Raw genomic sequence first — 18,596 nt, 5'->3', positions numbered from 1 at the left:
TCAGACCCCTACTCTCTCCGGGGCCTCTAGTAATCAAAACAGACAACACCACAATGATGTGGTACATCAACAAGCAGGGAAGAATTCACTCTTATCCACTCTGCAGTCTAGCCATGACCCTTTGGCGCACGGCTTCAGCTATGCAAATTCACCTGCTAGCACAATTCCTGCCAGGCAACCAAAACTCTCTGGCAGAGAACTTAAGCAGAAATCTCCTAGACCCACACAAGTGGCAATTAAACCAAAGAACCTTCAGCCTCATAACCCAGAAATGGGGTAACCCGAAGGTGGACATATTTGCCTCCCACAACAACCACCAGCTCAGCAAATTCTGCACCAGGGAACCTCACAGCAAGGCCTGGAAAGTGGATGTCCTATCCTTCCAGTGGGTAAACCTCTCGATCTATGCATTTCCCCTCCTCTAACTCTTTTTGCAAGTGTACTACTCAAAATAAGGGAGGAAAAACCAAGAGCAATTCTGATTGCCCCAGACTGGCCACGCCAGCACTGGTACCCACTACTGCACAGTCTGTCATTGCTGTCTCCATGGCACCTCCCTCAGATCCCAACTCTCCTGACCCAGCAGAAGGGAGAATTCTTGCATCCACAATTGCAGACAGGGTGAACCTGTCAGCCTGGCTTATTCCGTGACCTCTCCTCCAGTGGCCAGCCTAAGCAAGCAAGTCCTGGACGTTGTACGTGAAGCCAGATGTCCCAGCACTAGAAAATCTATGCTGACAAGTGGAAAAGGTATTGTTCCTGGATCCGGACTAAAGGAGCAGAACCAGCACAGCCCTCCCTACCTCTCATCCTGGATTTACCTAGCAGACCTACTTCACAGGGGCCTATCTTTCTCTTCCATTAAAATTCATGCCTCTGCCATCTCTGCTCATTACAGCACAGAGCCACCTCTCTTTTCTCACCATCTCATCAAGCAGTTCCTAAGAGGGGCTAACAACTTAAGGCTGTCTAGAAGAGCTTGGGACCTTAACTTTGTGTTGGAAAAGCTCACACTTACCCCCCTTTGAGCCTGCAGCTTTAGCAGAGTTTAAATTCCTCTCTTGGAAAACAGCCTTGCTTCTGGCCGTCGCTTCAGCTAGAATAGTGTCTGAGCTACAAGCACTCAAGAACCTTTCATCATTTTTCATGCTGACAGGGACTAACTCAACTTTCATGCCTAAAGTGGTGTCCAGTGTGGCTCTCAACCCATCTATTCATTTGCCCACCTTTTTCCCTAAGCCTCAAGATAAGGGGGAAAGGATCCTGCACTCTTTAGATGTGCACGGACAGCTCAGATTCTACCTGGATAGGACTAAGCCCTTTAGGACAACTGACTAGTTACCAGTCAGCTTTGCAGCAGGAGCAGAGGGCAAGGCCATATCCAAACAAACCATCTCCAAATGGATAGCACACTGTATCCATTTCTGTTACAAACACCACGGGAAACCACCCCCTCAGGGGGTCAGGACAAATTGCACAAGGGCAACCTCCACCTCTGCAACTTTTCTCAGAGGGGTCCCTACAAGAGACATCCTGGCGGCTGCAACATGGAGTTTTGTTCATACCTTCACCAAACATTACTACCTGCCTATCTTTTCCAAATCCAGGGCAAGCTTTGCAACCGCAGTCTTGCAGGGCATACTAGCCAGCCCCAACTCTTCTTGACTGCCTTCACCCTTTACTTCAGCTTTGGGAATCAACCCAAGTGTGATGACTGCAACAGTGAAACACGAAGAACATAGTACAGTTGTGTACACTTGATGATTGAGTGTATTCACTGTTGCAGTCCTGTTTTCCCACCCTCCATCCCCCTTGTCTCTCTCACTCTCTTCCTCACTCATTACAGGGCTTTTTGTTATTTACTTTCTACTGGTGGTCTTCCACTATAACCTAGCTCCCTATTTCGGGGCTCCTGACATTTGGGGCAATCAAACCTGATGTAATGGCATCTGCTAAATGTTTTATACCACTGACCTCAGTCCTGGAGCGACAGCAACTGACGCAGAAATACTAAGCCTCTGGTATTAGGGCCGACTGAGGGTTACCCCTGGCAGGATAACCCAAGTGTGATGATTGCAACAGTGAATACACTCGAACATCTACATTTATGCTAAGTGTACACAGCTGTACTTTCTCTTGCTTTATCAGCTCAGTCATGAGTTCATCTACCATAACGTTGGAGTGACTTCTAAGGTCACCCAGTCATTGACCTTGGTGTAGCCCGAGCCAAGGCTTCACCCCATAATGCCTTCCCCTACACTGCTTTAAACTGGTTGGTTAAGTTGAGGAGGAGCCTCTTTGAAAATCCCCTCTGGTGTGTTAGGTGTGAGAAGATGAGGATTTTTTTTCTTTATTTTCATTTAAGCCCCTAACCCTACCCTTGCCCACCGTGATGGGCTATCTGCATCACTGTGGGGGATTCAGTGTACTCTGCTCTGTGATTGCATGCTCCTGTGGACTTGGTAATGAGGACTAGTATCGAACAGTGGCTTGGTGAGCCAAAAGCCTGCCCTCAAAATGCCCATTGTAAGTCCTTACTGTACTTTGAAGGATTGTGGCTGTGTATCCCTCTATTTCTTGCTCATCCTCTGATGCCAGCACCTTCAAGCTTTCAAGCCAATAATCATAAGTTGCCTGAGCTAGCCAGAGCTTTATTCCTGTGTGCCACCAGTGCTACCTTAATGAGCAGTCTGACTTTTCATGAGTGCTAGAGTCACTGGTGTGGGAGTTCATTCTTAAGATGCCTGCTCATTGCCAGAGCCAGGTCTGGAATTGGCTTGTTCCCCTTTTACTTGGGCTTTATTCATTCCAGCAGCATGTACTTGCATTGGATTCAGGAGGGCATTTGGCTCCCTTTCCTGATAGTTGCCATGGGTCAGATGGAGAGCTGTTTATTTTGTAGACGGAGAGAGTTGGATTCCTTAGGTACTTGCTGCTCCTCCTAGAGGACAGTACTGGCCAAAGAGTGCCTTGTATTCTGGTGTGGGCCTGGGAATTGAAAAAATAGTATTAGCCTTCTCATCGATCTTAATTTAATGCATTTAATAGAAAAGTGCACAATTTAATGTAAGGATAGCCATTTAGCTCTAAGGAAAAATACACTGTTAATGTTTACTGAAAGCATGCAAGCTTTGTTCCCCATGTGGGAAGAAAAAGAACAGATAGCAATTGCTGTAAATGGAAATGCAGGCTATAACATGTTTATTAGCATGGGTAACCTAAATGTTATCATTATAATCACTGCTGTATTGGTTGTATCTTGTGCAGGTTACAACAGTCAGCCAGTTTCCAAAGCTGCAAGGGCACCTTCCACATGCCCAAACTATTATTCAGCTTGAGCTGAGCTGAAGAAATTGTGGTTTGTGCATCATCCATTTCCTTCATAGCTTTCCTTCCGCTGACGAGCACTGATTTAGCAGGATTTTGAGCATCAATAGTCTCCTAACACTTTGTGAGGGGGAACTTTCTACACTTTGTATGACACAAATTTAACTTTTTCTATACAAATATGAATTTTAAGTAAGGAGAAGGTTTTTATTTGACTATCATATGATGCTTAGAAACTTTCAAACAGAAGCATTACATTTTACCTTTTTTGAAAACAGTTTATTAAAACTAATTTAAAACTGTTTTTCTGAGGTAAAATTTGTATTATTTTCTTTTGGGAGTAAGTATTTAAAGTACTTTTTACTGTGTTTTTTAGTGGGGGGGGAGTGACTTTTACTTGTTACTTGCTTTACCAACCACTGCTTGTTACTTGTTTTGTCAACCACTGCTGCCAAGCTTCCTCAGGAGTCGGACACTTTTTTTCCAGCTTTACTATGGAATGACCTACTGGTTCCATGGTTCTTCCTCCTTCCAGACATAAAAAGAATATTAATAAGTGGTACTTGTCACCACAGCAGATTGCTAAAGCACTTGAGACACAGATGGGTGACTGCTGTGACCTTTAATGGTTCTTCAGACAATCTTTTTCCTTGTCTTCCTCATGGGTAGTCCCTCCTGCCACCATGCACTGGGGTGTTAAGATAGGTCCTCTGCAAATGTTGTTGTGCCCTTGGATGACAAAGGATTACCATTCTGGTCAGTCCTGGGAGAAGGAACAGGGAATTCCTTTTTGCCTAGCCAAAATGGATTGCCTGTCCCTAAGGAGGTTTTGTCTGGCAAAATGGTGTCTGCTGCTTTCAAAGTTGCTGTCAAAAAGAAGCAGTAACAGGCATATTTCTTTTGTTTCAGCTACTTTGGACAGGAGGGATTTTATTGGGGCTTTGCTCAGGGTTGATTACAGGTTCTTGGCCCTTCCAGTTCAGCTGTTTCAGGTAAGCGGAAAATATATTAATTTTCTTAAGAGGGTCAAGATTTTGAACCACAAAATAATTCTGAAGGGAAACATTCTGTTTTGTCGTCTCAAGTTTCTGATTTGGAATCTGAGGAATTTGTGGCCTCTGCCAGCCCTTTTAACGATTTTGTTTTTCTAAAAAATTATTTCCAGAATGAGCGAGTTGTTTCAGTGGGAACAAAATGCCTTTCCACTATCCCAGAAGAAAGTATTATGATTTATTACAGTTGGAGTTTCCTGAACCCCCTGCAATTCCTCCTGTTCTTCCCGCACTGGAGGATGCTTTTGTCACAGCATGTAACTGCCTGACAGCCAGCCTGCTGCCCAAAGAAAGCAGATAAATTGTATAAAGTTTGTTAGTCTTATAAGTGTTTATATACTAATCCTAGATCAGACCCAGAAGCTGTTGCTAAACGTCTGGTTAATACCAGTCCCTAACCTTCTGACAAGGAAGGGAAAGCTTTTGCTAGATTTAGGGAAAATGTATTCTACTGCAAAACTTAATGTTTAGAATTCTCAACCGTCAAGCTCAACCATAAAGAATATTATGACATCTGTTTCCTCTTCTAAGGAAAAAAATCTTTTTTTTGTGCAAGTGGCTACCCACTGTTTGAAATCCGGTTATGATTCAGTTGGTGCCACTGGAACTGTCAGTAGGTGTTTTGCTTGGTTTTGTACTTAAAATATTTCAGAGGGCGTCAAAGCCGAAACTTTGAATTCTCCCTTAGACAGGTTTTTGGACTATCTGCTGAAGAGATCCTTAAAGTTGTGTTGAGTGGTAAGCTAATTCAAGGAATTTCTAAGATTTTTCAGAATGCCTTCTCCAGTTTTACCAAGGAGTTTAATGCAACCCTTACAACCTTTTTAAACAGCAAAATAAACAACTCAAGCTGCTGGGAACAAAATGTATAAATCAGTGACCAAAATGAAGAGAGAGACTCTGAGAGCAAAAGACAGTGAAATAAGTCGGAATGACTGTCTACAAGACTCCCTTCCCCATTCCACCCTGCTATAAACCTTTAATCATTTCAGAAAGTCTGAGCCATCATTTCTCTCCATGGCAAAAGGTAATTTCAAACAGATTGATTCTAAAAGTAATCCTTTAAGGTTTCAGATGGCAATGGGAGTCTCCCTCTCTCTCCATTGAGGGACCCCCCCCCCCCCATCCTCCACATATAACTTCTCTTTTCCTTTCTGCCATTCAGCATCTGCTGTTTCAGGGTGATAGACGTGGTCCCACCTCCTCCATTGGGACAGGGTTCTATTCAAGAATGTTTCTGATGCTAAAGAAAAAATGTATGGAAATCATTTCTGATTGTTTTCTAAACCTGTTTGTGATAGTTCCCAATTTCAATGTATTATCATTTTGTCACCCTTTATTCCCCATTTGTTTTTCTGGTGACCTTAGATTTAAAAGATGCATATCATCACATTCCAGTACGTCAAGATTTCAGTCTTTCCTTATGGTTTTCTGTGTCTGCATCATATTTTCATTTCTCTGTTACCCCCTGATCTATCCACTGCTCCAAGGGTATCTACAAAGTATATAGCTCTTGTGACACCCTACTGCAGACTACAGTGCATTCACATTTTCCTTGGTCTGCTTACTTATCTTTGCAGAATCTTTTCTTCCTCATAGATTTTTTTTTTTTTTGCTGGTGTCCCCCCTAGATTCCATCAGTTTAAAGAGCTTTTCTCATATAGGATAAAGTAAATCTGCATTAAGATCTAATGCTGAGATTTTCCACTCAGGCTACAGTATATGCCAGGGAATTTCTCAGAATTTAGATTCTCATGACTTCTCTGATTTCTGTAGCAAGACACCACAGGAGAAAAAATTTAATTGGTACCTAAAATCTGTATGGTCCCATTATCAGTGTTTCCTGACATTCCAGAGTTGTTTTTTGGAGAGAGCAAATTATCAGGATTCTGGTCTTCCATTTTCCATTGCAGCAAAGTCTGTAGCATCAGTGGGCCCAGATAATATCCCAAGATGCCTTCTAAATAGTATGAAACATGACGTATCAGTCCTGCTGGAGTTGCTATTTAACTGTAGCCTCAAAACAGGCTTCATGCATCATTAATGGAGAACTGCAGCACTCATCACTTTGCACAAAAGTGGGCCGTCTACAGACCCTGGAAACTACAGACCCATAAGTGTCACTAGTCTTGTATGCAAAACAGTGGAAAGAGTTATTGTGGAAATGATCAGTAGTGATATAGTAAACCTTCAGACACTGGATCCAAACTAGTTTGATTTCATCAAGGGTAGGTCATGCCTACTCAACCTGGTGGACGACTTTGAAAAGTTCACCAAAGCAATGATGAGGGCGAAATGATTCACACTGCCTACCTTGACCTCGCTATGGTATTTGACACAATACCTCACTGTGGCATTGTTGACAAACTCAAGAGGTTAGGTACAAACCTGTATGTTACCCAGTGGATAGCCAGCTGACTCACAGGACCCAGGAAGTTGGAATTGGGGAGTCTACCTCTACAAAGAGGCCAGTCACAAGTGGTGTCCCTCAGGGATTTGTCTTTGGTGGGCTTCTTTTTGGCATTTACTTCTCTGAAGTCCAGGCCAATATCAGGAGTCTCTGGCTAACTAAATTTGCAGATGATTGTAAATTTAGGAGCTGGCATTGAATCCTACACTGACACACATGTTCTCCAGGAAGGGCTGACACACAACTGGTGTCAGAGCTATGGACTAAAACTAAATGCCAAGAAATACATAAATAGTATCCTTCGGGAAGTCATCCACCCCTGGTAACTATCCTATTGGCAACACGCCCCTTAGAGTTGATCCAGTAGTCAGGGACTTGGGGACACGCACAGACAGTTATCTAATCTTTGACCATCGCGTGTCTACAGTAGTGAGGAAAGCAATGTTCTTTGTGTTTCACTGTTGCAATCATCACATTTGGGTTATCTGTTTGCAGTAGCCCACAGTCGGTCTGATTATCATAGTCTTGGGTCCTGCATCTGTTGCTCTCTCATCTTCCATGACGTCAGGAATCAGGGGTATAAAGCATGCAGCTGATGCATTACATCAGTCTTTCTTGCCGTGTGGTGTCCGAAGCGGAAGCAGTTTGCAAGTGCCGGTCGGCCGACTTTTGGAATTTTCGTTTTCGAGTTTCAGAACCAAAGTTTTCAACTAAAGCTAAGTACCCCATTGGGGAAACTTTTTCTTGCCCTAAACCGATGTCAGTAAAAGTCAATAATTGTATTTCTTGTGGAAAGCAAATACCTCATAAAGATTTTCATTCGTACTGTATTCCTTGCCTAGGCCCCGACCACGACTAACTTCGCTGTCGGTTTTGTTTTTTATTTAAACAATGAACTATTCGTTGTCTGTATATTTACTCTTCTAAATATTTTGGTACTCTGTTTAATTATCCAGATATGGCTTCGGTAAGCCACCTGACTGCAGACATTCTGAAAAAACGCAAAGATAAAGACAGAGACAGGCCGCCTAGGTCCAAAGCTGCCGCCGACGCTTCTCCTATGCTAGTAGCCAGTTCACCGGTACTCTGTGAGGCGCTTTCTCAGCCCCTGATACCCGATACTTCAGATTCGCAGGCATCTACTGAGACCCATTTGCAGTCCGGTATGCCGCGAGATGTTTCAACTGTGGAATCTGCGGATGTCTCTAACTTGGATGGGTACGGAGCCGCTGTGCAGGCACCGGCTTCTGAGGGTGTATTCAGACCTACTGATTTGCATATTAAACCAACGCCATCTTCTTCAAGGCCTAAAACTCGATCCATGCCTAGAAAACAGACGCCCAGACCACATGGTCAGGCCTCTATACCTAAAAAACAAATGATAAGAATGGCTGAAGACCTTATTACTTTAATCAGGGGAAGCCAACCTTCCCCCTTTAAGAGACCCAGGACTGAATTTGGTTATGATTCTTCTGATCAGGATTCTGAAATTTCTGATGTTCATCATGTGACACTGCTGCAGTCATTACACTTGGGTTATCCTGCCGTCAGGCAGTTCCCCAGCTGGCCTGAGTTCCAAAGTCTTGGTCTGGCATCGGTTGCTGTCGCCTCCTCCCTGACAGTGCGACAGGGGTATATAAGATGCAGCCAACGCCATTTTCTCCAGTCTTTCTTGCCACGCGGTGCCCGAAGCAAATGCAGTTCACAAGTGCCTGTCGACCTACTCCTGAGATTTTCATTCCGAATCCAGAACCGAAGTCTTCTACAAAGCTAAGTACCCCATTGGGGAAACTTTTTCTTGCCTCAGACTGATATCAGTAAAAGTTAATAACTGTATTTCTTGTGGGAAGCAAATACCTCATAAGGATTTCCATTCTTATTGTATCCCATGCCTAGGCCCAGACCACGAAGTTACTGGTTGTCGGTTTTGTGCTAGGTTTAATAAGCGCACTATTAAACGTCGATTTGATTTTGCCCGACATTACTTTGGCAGAAAATTTAATTATACCATGCCGTCTGAACTTCCGACTACCGGTATTCATAAAAAGCGCAAAGACAAGGACAGGCATCCGAGGCCCAAAACTGACGACGAAGCCTCTTCTAGGCCAGTCACCGGTTCTCCGGTTTTCAGTGAGGCGCCTTCGCAGCCCCTGACGACCGCTTCTGCAGAACCACAGGCCGCCCCCGACCCTCATGTGGAGATGGCTGGGCCTTCGGACGCACTAGCTGTTCAACAGACCGAAACCGATCCTGCAGAGGGATCCGGAGTACCTGAGCTACCCGCAGCTTCAGAGGGTGTCTTCAGACCTACTCAGCTAAGCATTAAACCCTCTTCTAAGTCAAAGCCTCCTTTAAAAACTAAGAAACAAGTACAGCATTCTCCAGGACAGGCCTCCATGCCTAAGAAACAAATGCTCAAAATGGCCGAAGACCTAATCACTCTGATCAGGGGTTCCCATACCCCACCTGCTAAAAGGCCTAGACAGGATGCAGATTATGATTCATCCGACCCGGGGTCCATTTCCTCAGATTCATCCTCAGACCTGGGATACTCTTTACCCCCTTATGAGGATTCTGATGCTGAGGAATCTATTCCATCAGCCTCTCCGCCTGAGGACTACTCCTTTGGGAAAACCTTACATACCATGAGGGAGCATTTCCATTGGGAAGGCCAGGATTATTGAGAATCCAAGAAAAGGCTTAGAGACTTCCTATTATTACCTCAACACAGACCCCTGGCTATTCCGCCAGCGCTAGATATTGTGGATGATGTGTACACTGAATCCAGCTTAAATCCTGATTCCTTACCTCCAGCTCCACTTAAACTGGACAGATATTACAGAGTCCCTGACTCACAAATTTCTGTATAAAAGCCCTGTTGCTGATCCTGAAACTATTTCTCAGGGACCCAAAGGGTTAAGGCCTCATCAGCAAAGAACCCAGTTCCCTCTGACAGAGATTCCAGAGCACTAGACAGATGGGGAAAGAAAGTATATACATCTGCAACTTTAGCAATGAGAGCCTTAAATTGCCAATTTCACATGCTAAAATATCAGCAATTTTTGATGTCTCAGTTAAAACAAAAAATGCTTCCAGATACAAATCCTCCTAATTTTAAAGAAATGCAGGATTTATTGCATGCCGCTGAACAAGTGGGAAAGCATACTTTGCAATGTGGTTTTGATTCTTTAGAGGCCTCATGCAGAGCAGCAGTTACAGACTCTGTCATTAGAAGACATGCATGGTTAAAAGAACATACGTTACCAGATCATGTTAAAGCTAAATTACTGGATGCACCTTTACAGCAGGATGTTTTATTTGGAGTTAAGGCAGAAGAGGTATTAAAGAAAATGGAGGATAAGGCAAAATCCTAATACCTTGCCTTCAACAGGAGTTTCGATGGTTGGCTCAAGCATGTCACCTCAACAAGGGACAGCCTTTCACTCAACCCACAGCCAGGCAAACACTGACAACAGATGCATCGGTTTACGCCTGGGGAGCACACATGGCAGGGAAATGTATTCAGGGCAAGTGGTCCGCAGAACAAAGGCATCTTCACATCAATCAAAAAGAGATGCTAGCTGTACAAAATGCCCTTATAGCTTTCAATGACCTGTTGCATCCAGGACAACTACTACTAAAGACAGACAACACCACAGTTATGTGGTACATAAACAAGCAAGGGGGCACTCACTCCTACCCCCTCTGCAGACAAGCCATGACCTTGTGGAACACAGCTATAAACTATCAAGTTCATCTACAAGCACAATTCCTGCCAGGAGAGAAAAACACACTGGCAGATGACTTAAGCAGAAATATCATGGATCCCCACGAATGGGAAATGAATCTTCAAATATTCAGAATGATAACACAGAAATGGTGGAGCCCGGACATAGATTTGTTTGCCTCCCCAATGAATTGCCAGCTAAAGAAATTCTGCACAAGGAGTCACCATCCGCAAGCATGGAAAGTTGATGCCCTCTCATTCAGCTGGACAAACCTGCAAGTATATGCTTTTCCACCACTGCCTCTTCTCCCAAAGGTACTCATAAAAGCCAGGCAAGAAGAGCCAAAAATGATCCTGATTGCACCAGACTGGCCACGCCAGCACTGGTACCCAATCTTAAAAAAACTTAGCACAAGGACCACCCTGGATTTTGCCTCAAATACCAAATCTGTTGTCGCAGCACAACAATCAGTTACTCCACAGCCAGCTAAAGACACTAAACCTAGCTGCATGGAAGATCCCCTAGCCACGCAAGCAATGCCTCTCTCCAAAGCAGTTATGGATGTCATTCTGGAGGCCAGAAGGCCTAGTACCAGGAAAGTCTACTCGGATAAATGGAAGAGATTCTGTGCCTGGAATCAGGCTCACAGCCTTGATCCTCTTGTACCAAACATTCCTCAGATACTACAATATTTGACTGAGATGCTTGACAAAGGCCTCTCCTTTTCATCCATCAAGGTTCATGCCTCTGCCATCTCTGCACATTACAACACGGATCCGCCAATGTTCTCTAATCCTTTGCTAAAACAGTACCTCAGAGGGGCTAAAAACATAAGACCGCCCCGTAGAGCACCTACTCCAACTTGGGACCTCAACTTTGTTTTGGAAAAATTAACTTTACCTCCTTTTGAACCAGCTAGCACGGCAGAATTAAAATACATTTCTTGGAAAACTGCTCTGCTCCTGGTAATAACTTCTGCAAGAAGAGTTTCAGAATTACAGGCACTAATGGCAGTAGAACCTTTCCTCATTTTCCACCAGGACAGGGTGTCCTTAAGAACTAACCCTACGTTTATGCCTAAGGTGGTTTCAAGTGTGTCTCTAAACCAAACCATTCACTTGCCTACTTTTTATCCAAAACCACAGAATAAAGGAGAAAGACTACTGCATTCATTGGACATTCACAGGCAGTTACTCTTCTACTTGGACAAAACCAAAGCTTTCAGAAAATCTGAGCAATTATTGGTAGCATATGCTGCAGCAGCAGCACAGGGGAAAGCTATTTCAAAACAGACCATTTCCAAATGGATAGGTCATTGCATATGTTTCTGCTATACGCACCATGGAAAACCTGTGCCTAACAGCATTAGATCTCACTCCACCAGGGCAACAGCCACTTCAACTGCCTACCTCAGAGGGAGTACCTACCAAGGATATTTTGGAAGCAGCAACATGGAGTTCTGTGCATACCTTCACCAAGCATTACCATCTGCCTCTATACTGTAAATCCAGAGCTGGCTTCACCTCTGCAGTGCTGCAGGGCCTTATAGCCACCCCTAATGCCTTATAGAATCAACCACCCTATCTCAGCTTTGGGATTCTACCCAAGTGTAATGACTGCAGCAGTGTCACACGAACATAGTACAGTTTTGTACCTACCATAAATGTAGATGTTTGAGTGTAGACACTGCTGCAGTCCGGGTTACCCTCCCTCCTTTCCCCTCTTACTGGCTAGTACGAACCTAGTTCCTCTACCTTTTACTACCTATGGGGAGTATTTGCTGGTAGCTGAAAGTATGTTGTTTGCATTTCTTATGTATGTTTTATTAGCAATTTGAATTGCCTACCTATTTGGGGGCACCTGACATCTGGGGCAAGAAAAACTGAAGAAAATGGCGTTGGCTGCATCTTATATACCCCTGTCGCACTGATGTCAGGGAGGAGGCGACAGCAACCGATGCCGGACCAAGACTTTGGAACTCAGGCCGGCTGGGGAACCGCTTGACGGCTGGATAACCCAAGTGTAATGACTGCAGCAGTGTCTACACTCGAACATCTACATTTATGGTAGGTACAAAACTGTACTTTTCTTCTGATGACCAGGATTTACCGTTATCTATCTATGAGGATTCTGATGCAGAGGACTCTATTCCCTCTGCTTCCCTTCCAGAGGATTTCTCTTTTGGTGAAACCTTGCATACTCTTAGGGAGCATTTTCGCTGGGAAAGCCAGGATTACTCTGATTCTAAAAAGAGGCTTAGGGATTTCTTACTCCTGCCCCAACACAGGCCTTTAGCTATCCCCCCTGTACTGGACATTGTTGATGATGCCTTTACGGAGTCTAGCTTGGCCCCTGGCTCCTTACCTCCTGCTCCCAGAAAACCAGATAGATATTACAGGGCTCCTGACTCTCACAAGTTCCTCTTTAAAAATCCTACTGCGGATCCTGAGACCATTTCACAGGGACCCAAGGGCATAAAGGCCACTACTGAAAAAATCCTACCCCCTCTGATACAGATTCCAGGGCGCTAGATAGATGAAGAAAGAAGGTATACACTTCTGCAACATTGGCCATTAGGGCCTTAAATTGCCAGTTTCATATGTTAAAGTATCAGCAGCATATTATTGGATTGCTTAAACAGTAAATGATGTTGATTCCTGACTGTGCTGAAAATAAGGATTTACATTATTTAATGCATTCTGCTGAACAAGTTGGAAAACATACTTTGCAATGTTGTTTTGATTCACTAGAGGCATCTTGCAGGGCTGCTGTTACTGGGTCTGTACTTAGAAGGCATAATTGGCTTAAGGAGCAGTCTTTGCCAGATCATGTTAAAGCTAAATTGTTGGATGTTTCCTTAAACCAGGACCGCCTGTTTGGCAACAAAGCAGTAGTAGTACTTAAAAAGATTGAGGAAAAAAGATGAATCTATGCAAACTGTTAAAGATTTCCTGCAAGTGCACCCTCCAAGATTTAGTAGGCATTGGCCCTGTAAGAATTGGTCCTTTCCTGCCTTTTCCACACCTTCTCAATTCAAAACCCAGAACCAGCAGAACACTCAGGCTTCAGTCCCAAGGTACACACAGGACTAAGCAGTGGGGGGGGCTCCCACTTCCAAAGCAGGGAGTAGTAAGACCCCCCCCCCTTATGGTAAACTGTCTCAATGACTTAACTTTAAAACTTCCATGCCCTTCTCAACTGACTGCTCCTTTAGAGAGAAAGGTTGCTCAGCAGGCAAAAAACTGGGAACTCATTACCCAGGACAAATGGGTTTTAAATATGGTTTCCCAAGGATACAGATTCCACTTCCACACTTTACCAACCCCAAACGGGTAGCCAGATCTACCCTAAATCATTGGACAGAGGCTCAAAAGCAAGTTCTCTCTCTTTTAAGTACAAGGGCTAATTCAGACTGTCCCAGAAGAGGAAAGGGGACAAGGTTTCTACTCGAGACTTTTTCTGGTGCCCAGAAAAGACAACTCTTGGCGTCCTATCCGGGATCTCTCTATCCTAAACACTTTTTTGGTGATCCCAAAATTCAAGATGCTAACCCTTCACCAGTTGCTTCCTATGCTAGGCAAGGATGCCTGGTTGGCAACACTGGATTTAAAGGAAGCCTACTTGCACATCCCAATCAGGGAATCTTGCAGAAGGATACCTATGCTTCAAAGCAGGCTTCATGCACTATCAGTTCTCTGCACTGTCCTTTGGCTTATCTACTGCGCCCAGGGTATTCACAAAATGCCTAGTTCCAGTCATTGCATTTTGCAGGCAAAGAAATATTCAAATATACCCATACCTGGACGATTGTCTAATTCAGGCAGAAAGCTAGGACATACTATGAATCATCTGGCGTGTGTACAAAAAGTGCTAACATCTCTGGGGTACACCATAAATGAAAATAAATCACATCTGGTATCCTGCCAACAAATTGTATTCCTGGGAGTAAGCTTGAACACAACTTCCCAGATTGCTTTCCTCACGCCCGAGAAATAAGTTCATTTGACAGCTTACGTCAAACTAATGGCCACAAAGACCCTGCTTATCTGCAAGATAAATACTGCAAGCCTTGGGGTTCATGGCCTCCTGCATTCTCCTAGTTCCATATGCAAGACTGCATACGAGGAAACTTCAGTGGTATCTAAAAAGCCTGTGGTGTCAACATTCTCAGGATCTAGAAGCAATGATTCCTGTCATACCTTGCCTACAGTTAGAGTTCCTTTGGTGGACAGAGGCCTGCCACCAAAACAAGGGACTGCCATTCACTCTACCCCCTGCCACCCAAACCCTAACAACAGACCTATCAGACTATGCATGGGGGCTCACTTGGCAGGGAGGTGCATTCAGGGCAAATGGAACCCAGGTCAAATGCACCTGCATATCAATCAAAAAGAAATTTTAGCTGTACAGAATGCTCTGACAGCCTTCAAGGACCACATTCTTCCAGGACAGTTAATGGTAAAGACGGACAACACCACTGATATGTGGTACATAAACAAGCAGGGGGGGGGACCCACTCGTACCCTCTATGCAGACTAGCCATGGCTCTGTGGAAGACATCCTTGAGCTACCAAGTGCACCTACAGGCTCAATTCCTGCCAGGAAAGCTAAATATACTGGCAGGCTATCTAAGCAGAAATCTCATCGACCCACACGAGTGGAAACTGGAACCAAAGACATCCAACATGTTGATAAACAAATGGGGGAGCCCAGAGATAGACCTGTTTGCCTCCCCCGAACTACCACTTGGGCAAATTCTGCACAAGGATTCCCCACAAACAAGCTTGGAAAGTGGATGCCCTGTCCTTCACCTGGAAAAATCTATCAGTTTATGCCTTTCCTCCTCTGCCTCTCCTCTCCAAGGTACTACTAAAGATCAAACGGGACAAACCAAGGACGATTCTGATCGCACCAGACTGGCCACGCCAACACTGGTACTCCCTCTTGCGCAGTGCGTCACTGCTGGCACCATGACACCTACCTCAGACCCCTACCCTGCTATCCCAGCAGAAAGGCCAGATTCTGCACCCTCAGCTTCAAACCCTGAACCTGGCAGCCTGGCTTATTACCTGATCTCTCCGTTACTATCCCTCAGTAAACAAGTGTTGGATGTGATTCTGGAGGCAAGGAGGCCTAGTACTAGAAAATCTTATGCTGAAAAATGGAAAAGATTCTGTTCCTGGATCCAAACTCAGGGGATGAGCACAGCAGCACCCAATTTACCTCAGATTCTTCAATACTTAACTGAGATGCTTCACAAGGGCCTTTCTTTTTCCTCCATCAAAATTCATGCCTCAGCCATTTCAGCTCATTACAACACAGAACCCACCCCTCTTCTCTCATGCAGTGCTCAAGCAGTTCCTCAGAGTGGCCAAAAACTTAAGACCACCCTGGAGAGCCCCTTCTCCAGCCAGGGACCTTATCTTTGTACAGGAAAGACTTACTGTACTTCTTTTTGAGCCAGCTGCAAATGCAGAGTTGAAATTCCTTTCTTGGAAGACCGCATTCCTTTTAGCCATCACTTCAGCAAGAAGGGTGTCTGAATTAAACAGGCCCTTATGGCAGTGGAGATTTTCATCATCTTTCATGCGGGCAGGGTGTCCCTCAGGACCAATCCCTCCTTCATGCCCAAGGTAGTATCCAGTATGGCTCTTAATCAGTCCATTCATTTGCCTACCTTCCTTTCTAATCCACAGAACAAAGAGGAATGGATACTGCACTCTTTAAGATGTACACAGACATCTTAGATTGTACTTGGACAGGACTAAACCTCTTAGGAAATCTGAACAGCTGCTGGTGGCATTTGCTGCAGGGACAGAGGGGGAGGCCATTTTAAAGCAAACCATTTCTAAATGGTTAGGCCATTGCATTCATTTCTGCTATAAGCACCATGGAAAACCTATCCCACAAGGGATAAGACCACATTCCAACAGGGCTGCATCTACCTCTATAGCCTTTCTCAGAGGTGTCCCTATCAGGGGCATCCTAGATGCTGCTACCTGGAGTTCTGTACATACTTTCACCAAGCATTACCATTTACCAATTTTCTCTAAATCCAGAGCTGGTTTTGCCACTGCGGTCTTGCAGGGCCTTATAGCTGGTCCTAATGCTATCTAAATTCCTCCTCCCATCCTTAGCTTTGGGAATCTACCCAAATGTGATGACTGCAACAGTGAAACATGAAGAACATAGTACAGTTATGTACATTTACCATAAATGTAGATGTTCGAGTGTATTCACTGTTGCAGTCCTGGTTACCCTCCCTCCAGCCCCCTGACCTCTTTTGGCTGTACCTCTATTCCTTTTTTCTATGCTTAAAAGCTTTTTGGTGTATTTGCTTTTTTGTTGGAGGTGTAACCCTGTACATACATTTAATTGCCTCCCATTAGGGAGTCACCTGACATCTCGGGCCAGGAAAGCTGATGTAATATCATCGGCTGCATGCTTTATACCCCTGACTACCTGACGTCATGGAAAATGAGAGAGCAACCAACGCAGGATCCAGGACTTAGATAATCAGGCCGACTGAGGGCTACTGCAAGTAGGTAACCCAAATGTGATGACTGCAACAGTGAATACACTCGAACATCTAAATTTATCATAAGTGTACACAACTGTACTTTGTGTTGCACAACTTGTAAACAAAGGTATGGCATTTTAAGTCCAAAGAAGTCATTGTTCCTTTGTATTCAGCGTTCATCACACCTATCATTGAATACACCCCCTTTGGTATATATCTAACTAGGCATATCCAACAATTAGCATGTCCACAGAGGTTTCTTCACTAAAATAATACAGGGTGTAAGTAATATGTCCTATGCAGATCACCTCAAGGCCTTATCCCTGTATTCTGTCTCCTGCAGGCTTTTGAGAGGAGATCTCTGACTGGCTTATGGGGCATTATCTGACCCCCCTCAGATGGACCTCCTCCACATCCTCAGAACAAACAGCACCAGAATTACCCGTTCTACAGATGTAAACTTTGCCTGTATTATAAATAGGACCAGCTGGGAAGACAGGTATGTATCCCAGAGACTACACCTTTTCTGGAACAGGCTTCCCATCCATGTGAAACGGATTCCTCCCTACCACAATTCAAGTGCAACCTGGACAATTGGATGGGGAACAGGAAATTCATCCTTGGTTTGGCATTTGTCTCTAATGGACACAGGCAACCTGTAAATGGTTAATCTCCCAGGTCCTGCTTGTAAAAGTTTCAACTTCCAAGCCCCTGCTTACACTTTACAAGGGAATCAGAACTTGTCTGAGATTTGGGATGCATGTTTATGCTTAAAAAGGCACTTGTGTATGTTAGCTTAATATACGCCTATGAACCTATGAATCAGAAAACTTGGACTGCTTGGGGAGCAGTGTTAATGGGGATAAAAAGACAGGGACTTTGGTACAGAAAATACAAACCAAACACACAAATGATATGTTGGCACTTACGCACACAGTCAACAATCTCAATTATTTGTGGGTCTCCATGACCATTGCATGTGTTCACAGACAGCAACACAGTGTTGTGGTACATAAATAGGAAGCAACCAGCTCTTATCCTCTGTGCAGTCTAGCCTTGATACCCTAGTATGTATAGCATTTCAGCACAGTTTAGTTCTACAAGCATCTTATGTACTGTTGGAGCAAAATTATCTTGCGAAAAGCTGAGCAGTATCAAGGCAGACCCTCCAACATGGTTGAGTCAAGGGCTCTTCCATGAACTAATCCATTTGTGAGGAACACCTCAAATAGATCTTTTCACCTCTACTCACAACAATCAGTTGGCAGACTTCTACTTCAGTACTCCATGCAAGAAATCCTGGCAGACAGATGATTTTTCTTTTCCTTGGACAGTAATGCTTCTGTAAGGATCTGTATGCTTTTCCACCAATGTCCAGGACGACTCCAAAGATCATTGTAGTGATGATTTCTGGCCCAGGCGACAGTGGTTTTCCCTTCTTTTGGAAATTTCTTTGGGCAATTAACACAAGCTTCCCCACAGACCAGACCTTTTCATACTGGACAAAGGGTATGTAATGCTTCCTAATCCCAAATGACTGCAACAAACTGCCTGAGTGA

The 18,596-nt window shown here is 44.3% G+C and overlaps 1 protein-coding gene across 1 annotated transcript in view; it reads left to right on the top strand.

The window, feature by feature from the left end:
• The window catches only part of PTPRA (protein tyrosine phosphatase receptor type A), a gene marked incomplete in the record, with an annotated part of 4,245,980 nt that overhangs the window by 2,399,223 nt on the left and 1,828,161 nt on the right, over positions 1-18,596 (top strand).

Source organism: Protopterus annectens, chromosome 2.part2 (genome assembly GCF_019279795.1).
Source record: "Protopterus annectens isolate FY-2018-M chromosome 2.part2, PAN1.0, whole genome shotgun sequence".
NCBI classification, from domain to species: domain Eukaryota; kingdom Metazoa; phylum Chordata; order Ceratodontiformes; family Protopteridae; genus Protopterus; species Protopterus annectens.
Note: the sequence above shows the minus strand (reverse complement) of the source record. Positions and strands in the feature narration are given on the sequence as shown.